Genomic DNA, 11,641 nt, shown 5'->3' with positions numbered 1-11,641 from the left:
TAGCCAGACTGGATCTATAAAGGTATTTAGGGCAGATTGTGAAGCAACTATCTAGTTTCCTCCTGGATCTTGACTCCATCCCAAGCTATTAAAAACCAGAAGCCATATTTTATGCCTTCCAAATGGTCTGAGTAAGCTCTTTTCCACATCCTGTCCCACACCTGACGCATCAGTTACAGCCTAAGAGTTGTGTTTCAACCACCATGGGGAACCTCTTTTGAGCAAGCACTGCTTTACGTAGTTATCCCTTAGGATTAGAGGGATGTACCAGTTCTACATTCAAAACAAACTGTAAGTTAATGCATTATCTCCTTTCCCCCCAAGCTCTTGCTTTGTAACTTAAGTTCATGTCCAACTTAGAGTATTTAAAAGCTGATGAAGCAACACTAGTGGCTTAACACGGGATAGGGAAGAAAAACTCAGAACATGCTACTATGGGGGGATTCTCACTCGTGGTTAATGTTTTGATGGCAAGTAACTAATAGGATAAATAAGTAAGAGTATACTCTATTACTAAATTATTTTTTGCCTCAGAAAAACAAGAGGTAGATTTTCCATTTTCACATTAAAAAGTATTCAGGCAGTGTTCCTTGCAGAAATGATTTATGTAACGTTCAACCTTATATAAATCAATTGTTTAAAAAATTGCTAATTAGTAAAATCCGGACAACCTATAAAATGGCACAGAGTACGAGAAACAAAAGGAAACGTTTGGGTCTAATAACATATCTAGTAAGAAAAAAGAAGAAAAAAATCACAGCAGCATGGTTTTTTAATGGATAAAGAGAATGAACCAAATCATCTCTAAGGACACCGCCAGCCTCAAAGTTTATGGCTGAATTTGTCCCCTTAAAGGTCCTGAAAGTTAAATTCATTTAAGACATGAGACTGAAATTGCAAAAGAATATAAACACAAATAGAGATAAGGGTATTCAGACAGCGGTTATTCATTGAACAAAGAACACAAGTCAACATTGACCAAAATAAAGTACTTTAAATATTTACACTTACTGGATGAAAAAAAAAATGAATCCAATAAGTTGACTGTGCTTCAATCAGGAGGCCGACACCTTTTGAAATTTCTTAGACACACCATCTCTGTGTTTGTCTTCATTCTGTGAGAAAGCACAGATATCTTATAATAGCTGCAGTATTTCAAACAAAATTGGAAACACTGTCTTCAGAGACCCTCTCCATCATAAGACACGATATGGCAAATAGATTTTCATAGATCAGTTTACTTTTCACACTAGAGGACATTTTGGCAAGGTATATATAGACAGGACCCCACCCATATATGAGATCATACTCAGCCCCTGAATTCCTTTAGGTTACAGAGAAGTTTCCACAGAAACTTAGATGTTAATGTATTTTAAAATGCCATATTTACATCACTTAGATGAACACTTAGCTTTTCCAAGCAGCCTACATATGTTAATTTCTCTCATTCAGTCCTCATACACAGTTGGTCTTATTTGCATTTATCAGATGGCCTGTCAAACCATGTAGTTTCTGCATCCTAATTTAAAACCACACATCTCTCCAAATAAGACTCGGTGCTCTTCAAATTTAGCCTACTGATTTCATTAGAAATAGTCACAAGTTAATAACTTTTGAAGACACAGCTCAGAAATTTGCTGAAATTCTCTGAAGTTATATTATTAAATGTAGCTACCCTTTATATTAGCTTTTTTTAACCTTGTAGGTTAATAAAAGCCATTCTTAGCATCTACTTCAAACAATCACTTGCAATAATTTAAATTACATATATATCGATCAGTTTGAAATATGAGGATATTCTAAAACATATAAAAATTTGAATTTGGTATGAAAATTGTATTTTTTAGTGCCTATGGAACTTCTGAAGAGCTGCTGGGAATGTTTATACAGTTGCCCCAAAGATACAACAATCCTTTCTGGGTTTATTGAGTACTTAAAACCCAGCTCAGTGTACTAACCCCAAATTGCATTTAAGATATTTTTAGTAATACTCTTGTGATCTCGTCATTTTCAAAGATCAAAAAGTTGAGCATGTCTGAAATTTACTTTGGATTTACCAATCCATGTGCAAAGCCTACTTTATAACTGCCATCCCGTATCAAATTATTTTGCAGGCCAGAAAGCAGAGTTAGTGTGTACGACAATCTAGCTGTGACTAATTCATAATTAGATATGACCAACGGAGTATGAGTTTCTCATTCACAATTCATTTTTAAAAGGCTTACAACATATGATACACACCTGCATTTATGTGCAGCAAGCATGATAAAATATTTGAGGTGTGAAACATTTTACATATTCTTCCATTGCACTGGGTCTATAATATATCCGGAAAGAATATATTACATAATTCCAGAGTGCTTCTCAGCCATCCCGATATTTATTATACAACACAGTTTCCTTTAAATATTGTAAACACATTTTCTACTTTAAACACAGTATTTCTATGAAACAGAGTCACAAACCTCCAACTATAGTACTATTTTAAAACACATATTTTAAAATAATCAATATGAGAAACTACTATAACTAATCCATTAGAGAACCACAACTAACTACAGGTTTACTATATTTATACTAACTTAAATTTATTAGTAAAGAATTTTTTCCTGTTTGCCTTTTTAAGAACTATAAATTTTCCCTCTAATCACCTAACTCAGATTTTCACTGAGGGTTTCCTTGTCAATAAGAGCAAATAAAAATATACTGTTTAAAATCTAATATCTGTCTTTCTACTTTCTTTTTTTTTTTATTTTTTTTTTCAACGTTTTTATTTATTTTTGGGACAGAGAGAGACAGAGCATGAACGGGGGAGGGGCAGAGAGAGAGGGAGCCACAGAATCGGAAACAGGCTCCAGGCTCTGAGCCATCAGCCCAGAGCCTGACCCGGGGCTCGAACTAACGGACCGTGAGATCGTGACCTGGCTGAAGTCGGACGCTTAACTGACTGTGCCACCCAGGTGCCCCATGTCTTTCTACTTTCAAAGCACTTTCATTTACATTAATTTGTTTCATATAATAAACCATTAGATATATTATTACTCTTCACATTTTAAAACATGGAAATAAAGCAGGCCCAGAGGAGTTATCCTGTCCAAAGCGACAAAACTGGCAAGAAATAGTTCCAGTTAGAATGGAGGTCTTCAGACTCAAATCTCAAGCCTTGTCGACACTGGGAACAAGATCACATTGTCATTAAATCCAATTAACTGTGCCACTCAGTTCTCTCAAAGTTTAAAGAAATAGCTAAATATTTATCTCTTTTCCCCAATTGCAGTGGACTAAATATTTTGTCACCCTAAAATACATATTTTGAAATCCTAACCCCCAAAGTGATAGTATTAGGAGGTGAAGCCCTTAGGTCATGAGGGTGGGATTAGTGCCTTTATAAAATGGACCCCACAGGGCTCTCTTGCCCCTTCCACCATCTGAGGACACAGCAAGAAGGTGGCACCTATTAACTAGGAAGTAAGATCTCATTAGAATCTGCCAGTGCCTAGGTGCACCTGGATGCACCGTTGGTTAAACGGCCAACTTCAGCTCAGGTCATGATCTCACAGTCTGTGGGTTCAAGCCCTGCATCGATCGGGCTCTGTGCTGACAGCTCAGAGCTTGGAGCTGCTCTGGATTCTGTCTCCCTTTCTCTCTGCCCCTCCCTCCCTCATGCTCTGTCTCTCTCTCTCTCTCTCAAAAATGAATAAACATTAAAAAAATAAGAAAAACAAAACAAAACAAAAAAAACATCTGCCAGAGCAGTGCCTTGATCTTGAACTTCCCAGTCTCTAGGAACTGAGAAATAAGTATGTCTGCTGTTTAGGTCACCCAGTCCATGGTAATTTGTTATAGCAGCCCGAACAGACTAAGACATCAATTTACCCCAACAATTGCATTGTAACTTGGTTCTATTTTAGTCTTTTGAAAAACAAAAGATGTAAATGTACAGTTTCCTGCAATGTCCCCTATAACATAATATATAATCTACTTTTTCAGCTGAACTTTTTCTACCAAACATTTTCCACTGAACTAAGATTCAATGTATAAATAGATAGCATCCAAATCTAATGATGCATGAAAAGTCTCAAGCATTCCTATATATTAAATGATGTTAACTTTTTCTAACGGAAGTTTTTAACTCGAGAGCTAGAGCATAGCTGTCCTTTGTCATTACAAAATTTAATACTGTTTGTGTGTCTAGGAAATTTTTTCCAGACCATATTTTTGCAAACAATGAGGATTCAATCTAAATCAGATCTCTATTTCTAATATACAAATGCACTAAATCAGTTCAAAGACACAATGTTAAGAGTAAAGGATTTTGTGGTCCTAATCCCATTCCTTTAGCTTTTAAACCTCATTAAGAAATCATAAAAGCTTTTCAAAGCACATGAATTCATTTGACAATCTCACCCCAAAGTCTCTAGGATTGAAACAAAAACACTCAAGTTAGGCATCTTGTCTTCCCACTAGTCCTTATTTTACTTTGAAAGCTTTTCCAAAATAACCAGTGAAAAAATAAACAAATGATGATCAGATGGTATTTAGAGTCATTCTATGCAGAGAACTGGACACTACTTCAAAGATCTCTGTCTCTGACCCCAGGCAGGATATAACCAAACAATTCAAAATGGGGTTTCTCTCTGCTCTAACTGCAAATTGATTTAGAGATTGCCTTATATCCCTTCAAAATGTTTAGTACTACTTCTCAACAAGAGGTTTCTTGGGTCTAACGTATATCCAACTGAAGTTTAAATTCACCTCTTGGAGCTCTCTCTCTGGGAAATAGTGTGTCAGTACCCCCGATTAATTTGTTCCATTTCTTCAGACTAAATAACCCCTTGAACCGTTCTTCAGAGATCTGATGATTGTTCAGCATTTCTCAAGTACTTAAATGATCACTAGCAAGACACATGATATGCCAGCTTATGTCCCTTACCAGTTACTTCAGATCTTGTCAGTGGAGTAATTTTCAAGTGACAAACACCCTTTCCAAATTTAGTTGTAGTTTTGAGACTTCCTAGAAGGAATTAAGATTCACATAGTAAAGTGTATCTTCAACATTAATGTTCATAAAAATCATTGGAGAGCGTATTAAATCGCAGTGGTAGGTCCCACCCTCAGAGTTTCTGATTCATTAGGTCTGAAGTAGTCCTCAAGAATGTGTCTAACAAATTTCTAGTTAATGTCGATGCTTCCAGTAGGTAGAGTAACCATTTTTTGAGAATCTAAGACAGTGGTTTTCAGTTTTGGCTTCACATTAGAACAACCTGGAGCAGTTTAAAAAACTTCAAATCCAGGGGCACTTGGGTGTCTCAGTCGGTTGAGCATCTGACTCCTGATTTCAGCTCAGGTCATGATCCCAGGGTGGTGGGATTGAGTCCTGGCAGGAGATGGGGGGGGGGGGGAGTCCATTCTGAGTGTGAAGCTGGCTTGAGGTTCTGTCTCTGTCTTTCTCCCTCTGCCCTTCTCCCCTACTTGCGTGCACTCTCTCTGTAAAACAAAAACAAAAACTCAAATCCAAGCCCTTCTCCTATGATTGGTCAAGCAATTCAACTGGTCTAGCTGAGACCAGTACTTTTTGTTTGTTTGTTTTCTCCAAATTTCCCCAGGAGGAGAAAGCTCACAAGACAGACTGACAATGAAATACCTGGGGAAAGTACTGTCCTTTTAACCCTTCCTGGAAGTTTCACTAGGTATCTAGAGTGCCTCCCCCTCTCTGCAGACTACGAGTAACAGCTACCAGCAACTCCACAAACTCTTCAGAGACCTGAGACCCCAGGTGTGTGAAGCAGTAGGTCAGAGAGTCATTGAGCTATAGAGATTTGCAGGGTGGATTTGAAGAGGAATCAGAAACAACAGAACCCAGCCAAAAGGTATTTAAATTGCGTAGGCTGGAAGCAATGAGGGAAAATTTTGCAATGCACTGGAAAGAAAGCAATGAATGAAATTGTCACTGTAAATGAAAATTCAACACCATTTAGCAACATCAAACAGAGGGGTCCATGGAGAAGCAGGAGTCAAATGGATTCACATTTTGAGTCTATGATATTACAGTATCCTCCACAGTTTCTAGCATGTGGTGTATGACAAATATTTGTACAATAAAAAATTGAACATATCAGAAGGCAGGAAATAATATGGTCAGATGTTAGGCAGGGTATATCTAAGGTAATTGGGCATTTCCTGAGAGAGACTAGAATACAGCCACATGTAGACAGGAAGGATTTGGGCTAACTCTTCTGCATATTCTAAAGCCTAACAGCTTAAAAAAACAATAGTGTTTTATTTCTCATGATTCTGTGGGTGGTTCTTTCACTTCATGGTACTGGCTGGCACAAAGTGGCTGGAAGGTCCAGAATGTTCTCATTCATCAGGCGGGTAGCTGGAGATGCCTGCTGGCTGGCACTTTCAGTGAGACTCCTAATGGCTGTTTCAGGGTCCTCACATAGACGGTGGTTGGGTTCCAAGATGGTGCATCCCAAGCACGAAGGTGAAAAATTGCAGTTCTTTTATGGTCTGGCTCTCAAAGCTACGGTGTCACATCCACTCCATTCTATCAGCCAAAGGAGCCATAGATCCAGCCCAGATTCCAGGGAATGGGAAACGTCACTTCTCAATGGGAGGGGTGGCAAAGGATGGGCAGCTCTGCTTAACCTTCCCTGGTCTCTCTGCCCACAAATGTTGTGAAGTCCTCCTACATGCAAAGCACACTCACCCTCTTCCAAGCCCCTAAAAATTTCGTCCAACTCTGGTATCGAGTTCAGGCTTGAAGTCCAGGATCTTGTCGTCTAAATTAAGTAGAGGAGGCTGTGGGACAACATTCTTAAGGTCCTTGGAAGCCCTGTTATCTAGTTAAGAAGCCCCAGGAGGCACAGACTTACATCTTTTTGAAGTCATAATATAGGGTCTTGCCGCTATGCCCTTGCTTTCATTTGTACCTTGAGATTAAGTTTTATTGGCAGTATTGCTCTGGATCTGTTCTTTCCACCTGAGGCCATTTCTTACTTTGAGTACCTTTTTGCTGAGTCGAGAAGCAGGGAATGAGAAACACAGTTTTATTTACAACCCTAGAAAATTCTGGATTGGAAACACATCCTCTAAAGTCTACTTAAAATCTGAACAGTTTCTTCTTTAATTCATCTCTCTTTTGCAATACTTTGGTCATGAGTGGTTAAAAAAGTCATTTGACGCTTCCAACATTCTGCTAGAAAATCCCCTAAGCTGGATATACAAATCCATTGGGTTCATTTTCCATCTTCCGTGTTATTGGAGATACAAGTCTTGTCGGTTTTCCTGTCAGTATGAAACAAGGGTACTGTTTTATATCCTCAAAAAGCAATTTCTTCATCGCCCTACCAGCTACCATTAATAGTTGTCTTACTTCCCTTCAGACCTTCACCGTCATCTGGTCTCAAAGCCAATGCCAGATGTTTTGTCACGGCAGCACCTCACTTCTGGGTACAAATTTTTGTTTTAGTTCTTTACTGCTATGCCAAAAAAAAAAAAAAAAAAAAAATCCGAAACTTCGTGGCTAAAACAACCATTTATCATTTCTCATGATTCTGTGGGATGATGAAGCAGTTCTTCTGTTTCACATGGTGTTGACTGGAATGCTGGGAGGGCTGTAAGTTCTAAAACGCCTCAGTCACAGGACTGGCATTTGGGTTGTCTGCTGGTCTACAGCTCAGCTTAGGCTAATGACCAGAGGCCCGGCCACTACTCCATATGGCTGTTTAGGCTGCCCCACAGCAAGGCAGCTAAGTTCTAAGGAACACTGCAAGCACACAATAGCAGAAGCTACACACTTCCTTAAATTCCAGCCTTAGAAATAACTCCACACCATCTCTGCCATGTTTGAGTGCTCAAAAAGGGTAACAGGGCCAGCCCAGATTTTTAAAGGGAAGTGTAACAGACCCCAACTAGAGCATTTACAGACATCTTTAATTCACCATAGGGACTCAAGAATATTTAAGTAGTAGATATGCCATAGAAGTGAATTAACTCTTTGAGAGAAAGAATTGAGTGAATGAAGAACAAAATCTCTTTCCTAGATAATAAATCCCGTGAGGAAGAACTCTCAGACCAAGAGGAACAAAGGGGGAGAAAGAAGCAGGGTCAGTGAGATAAAAGAGAAACGTGGTGTTTCTGGAGCACAGAAATTCAAGGAAAGAGTCTGACATCATGGTTGATAACACAGAGAAACCAAAGGAAAAATGTGCTGCGTAACTAGCATTCTGCAGCTTCTTACCAAAAGCTGTACAGTGGCAATGGGTCTCTGAAACAATCGTAAATAATATTCTAAATCCTAGGAAAATTAATCATCTGAAGCCCCAGAAGACACTTGCTGAATATGACAACACCATGGTAATAACTCTAGAACTCCTTATTAAATCTGAGTTGTTCTGAACTTAAAAAAGTAAAACGTGGCTTTACTTTTCCTTGTTTCTAACAGTTACAGAACACATGATTTATTTAACGTAGATGGCGACTGTCCTTTTAGGAAAAGACATCTCAATTCTTTGATGAGTTCAGTAAGCTACCAAATTCTCTAGAATCCATTTAAAATGAAAGAAGTTGCAGTCACATTATAATATTAACACTAGCACATAAGCCACCAGTGGCTACATAATTCTTAGGATGTGTAAACAGAAGGCCACCTCAGACCTTTCTTCACCATCTTCATTGTTAATAAAAATGTTTTCTTGCCTCCCCCTCCCACCACCCACAGTAAACATGCAATTTGGCTCTTGTGAATCTACATGCTCTCCTTTCGAATGTCTGGCTGATAGCTGAGATCACCATTACAATCGCTTTTCCACTGGTTACTTACTTTCACAAGAGCTGAGTCACATGGGCTATTTAATCCAGGAGGAAACCATGGAGATCAGAGTGCAACTCTTTACAAGTAAGAAACCTAAAGTTTAGAGGTGTTTAAATTGCTTCTCCAGGGCATGGAATTATGGTCACATTTCCTAATTTCAAAAGAGCTGGGAGGTTGAGAGCATTGATTCTGGCCACCTGTCCTAATTAATAATAGGCTCTTCCGGGGCGCCTGGGTGGCGCAGTGGGTTAAGCGTCCGACTTCAGCCAGGTCACGATCTCACGGTCCGTGAGTTCGAGCCCCGCGTCAGGCTCTGGGCTGATGGCTCGGAGCCTGGAGCCTGTTTCCGATTCTGTGTCTCCCTCTCTCTCTGCCCCTCCCCCATTCATGCTCTGTCTCTCTCTGTCCCAAAAATAAATAAACGTTGAAAAAAAAAATTTAAATAATAGGCTCTTCCTAACAAAATAAACAGGGTTTCATAACATGAATTTGCAAATGGAGTCCAGAATATTTCTTTGTTATATATATATTTTTAACTATAAATCAAAATGATTTTTTTTTTTTTTTTTTTTTTTTTGCTTTGGGACAAACCAGTGTGCTCTAGAAAGGCTAAAAATATGATTAAGCCACTAGTCTTAACCCTTTCTCTAAACTTAACATTTATATGCACTCAGTTATGGAGGCTAGGACTACAAAAGCATACCGAGAAAATATGAGACCTTGTTTCTGCTTTCATGGGATTTACAGTCCTGTTGTGGACAGAAGACACGCATAGTTGAAAGTCAGCACCACCATGTCATGCTGTCACCAGTATCAAATGGGTGGGATGACGGCTAAACCTAGTACGTACTACATCTGATTCTATATAAAGAAAATACCCAAAGAGAATGGGTGAAATATCTTAACAGCAGCATTTCTCAAAGAGAGGTCAGGGTTTTAGTCTGTAGAATGCCTATTATGTGCCCAGGGGAGTTCAGAGGGTTCAGGAAATATAGATATGCAAGACAGAAAGATCCCTGCTCTCAGAGACCTTACTGAGGAAAAAGGGAAGAGAGGCAACCAAACAGACAACCATAATAAAATCAGAAATGCCATGAAGAATATAGAACTCCTTTATTTATTTTTAAAGCATTTTTAAATATTTGTTTATTTTTGAGAGAGAGAGAGAGAGAGAGAGACAGAGGATATGAAGGGGGCTCTGCGCTGACAGCAGTGAACCCGAGCCCGATATGGGGCTCAAACTCATGAACAGTGAGATTGTGACCTGAGGGTCATGACGTTGGACGCTCAACTGACTGAGCTGCCCAGGTGCTCCTAGAGCTCCTTTAGAGTGGGCAGACAGGGAAGGCCTCTTTAGACCTGAATGGAGCCAGCCATGCAATGATATTGGGGAAGATCATTCCAAGAAAAAGGAGGAAGAAGCTTATGAATGGGTGATCAGAAAGGAGGCCCCAGGCTGGAATGTCAGGAACCTGGGGAAAGCAGAGGAGTGAGAGGGCCTGCAGACAATACACAGAGTTTGGATAAGAAACAGCCCAGGAGTGATGGGAAAGACACTGAAGAGCCTTAAGGAGAGAAGTAGCTGATCTCATGTTAGCTTTTAAAAACTCACAGTCAACTCAGCGGATCAGCAGGGCTATGCGGATATACTGAAGACATCAAAGGATCTATACCTTCATCTATAAAAAGAAGGGTGTTCACAATACATTAGAGGACAGAGGCACTGTCCTCACCACTCCTTAACCTAGATTATATATGTTCAGAGCTGGGCGATACACTTTTCAAGATATCTGTCATATTCACAATACTAGAGAGTCATGCTACTTAATACAGTGTACAAATTCATTGGTCATTACGTCAAAGTCAAAAGCTCTGCCACAGAACTAATTTAAGATTAATTTGCCACAATTATAAAAGATAAGTGATGTTTCTAGGAAGCAACAGAGAATAGGACTTTTTTATTTTTGACTTACGTAATTTGGGAAAGCATGGCTATCGTTTACTTATGGAAACATGGCAAATTGATTCCATGCATAAAAAACCCTACCTTGAACAAAACCCAGAAAACTATAGACATGGAGTTACAGAGTCCAAGCCTGTCATTGACATTAAATTCCTCAGATCTTTAAGGTTTAAAAAAATGACAAATATCAAACATACACACATATATTTTGCAACATACAAGACCAACGAAGGATAGCAAGATGACATTTTACCGAAATGTACAGAGATTTAATTGTCTGTTTATTAACTGGCTGAAAAACCTAAAAAAGATTTTATTCAAAATGTCGGTCAAAATAACAATCTCTTTTTACATACTAAGTAGTCAGTATTTGCCCCAAGCTACCAATGTTAAGAGTAATTATCTTTACCATGTGTTCACAATTCAGAATGTTAGTCTTACCCTATGAATGGTGGTCAACTGGAAACTCTGCAATTAGTTTCTATTTGAAAAATTCCTAAAGAGAAATCATAAACATATTGTTACATTTTACCCATCAGACTGCAAGACAAGTTATCCGCTCATGCAGCTCTAAGATTTCCAACATCTATAATAACTTTATGAAACATACAAAAAGTAACTAAAAAAGTGAGCGTTGTTAAAGAGATCACCTTCTGATCTCTTGCGAAGGTTATCGACTAATACCCAGGGAGTGACCCAGGGACTAGCACAAGTTACAATTTAATGTCATCACCACAGCAATTTACAAGGCATAAAATATGAACACTAAATGTTTACTTGAGAATGAGATAAGCATTATATCTCAGGTACCACTCACTTTATAAATAATAGAAAAATCCCATTGAAAAAACCCATTGAAA

General features: G+C 38.7%; 1 protein-coding gene across 2 annotated transcripts in view; it reads right to left on the bottom strand.

The window, feature by feature from the left end:
- LRRC8B (leucine rich repeat containing 8 VRAC subunit B) overlaps window positions 1–11,279 on the bottom strand; it is a 37,566-nt gene extending 26,287 nt beyond the window's left edge. For both annotated transcript variants that reach the window (XM_032594335.1, XM_032594334.1), the window contains exons 1-4: window positions 11,223–11,279; window positions 10,431–10,497; window positions 4,934–5,014; window positions 1,012–1,115 (exon numbers count right to left, since the gene is read on the bottom strand). The gene's annotated coding sequence lies outside the window, so the exon portion shown is untranslated. The remainder of the gene's footprint in view (window positions 1–1,011; window positions 1,116–4,933; window positions 5,015–10,430; window positions 10,498–11,222) is intronic.
- Between the last annotated feature and the right edge of the window lie 362 nt (window positions 11,280–11,641).

This window comes from Lynx canadensis, chromosome C1 (assembly GCF_007474595.2).
Source record: "Lynx canadensis isolate LIC74 chromosome C1, mLynCan4.pri.v2, whole genome shotgun sequence".
Lineage (NCBI taxonomy): Eukaryota > Metazoa > Chordata > Mammalia > Carnivora > Felidae > Lynx > Lynx canadensis.
This window is presented reverse-complemented; position numbering and strand designations above follow the sequence as displayed.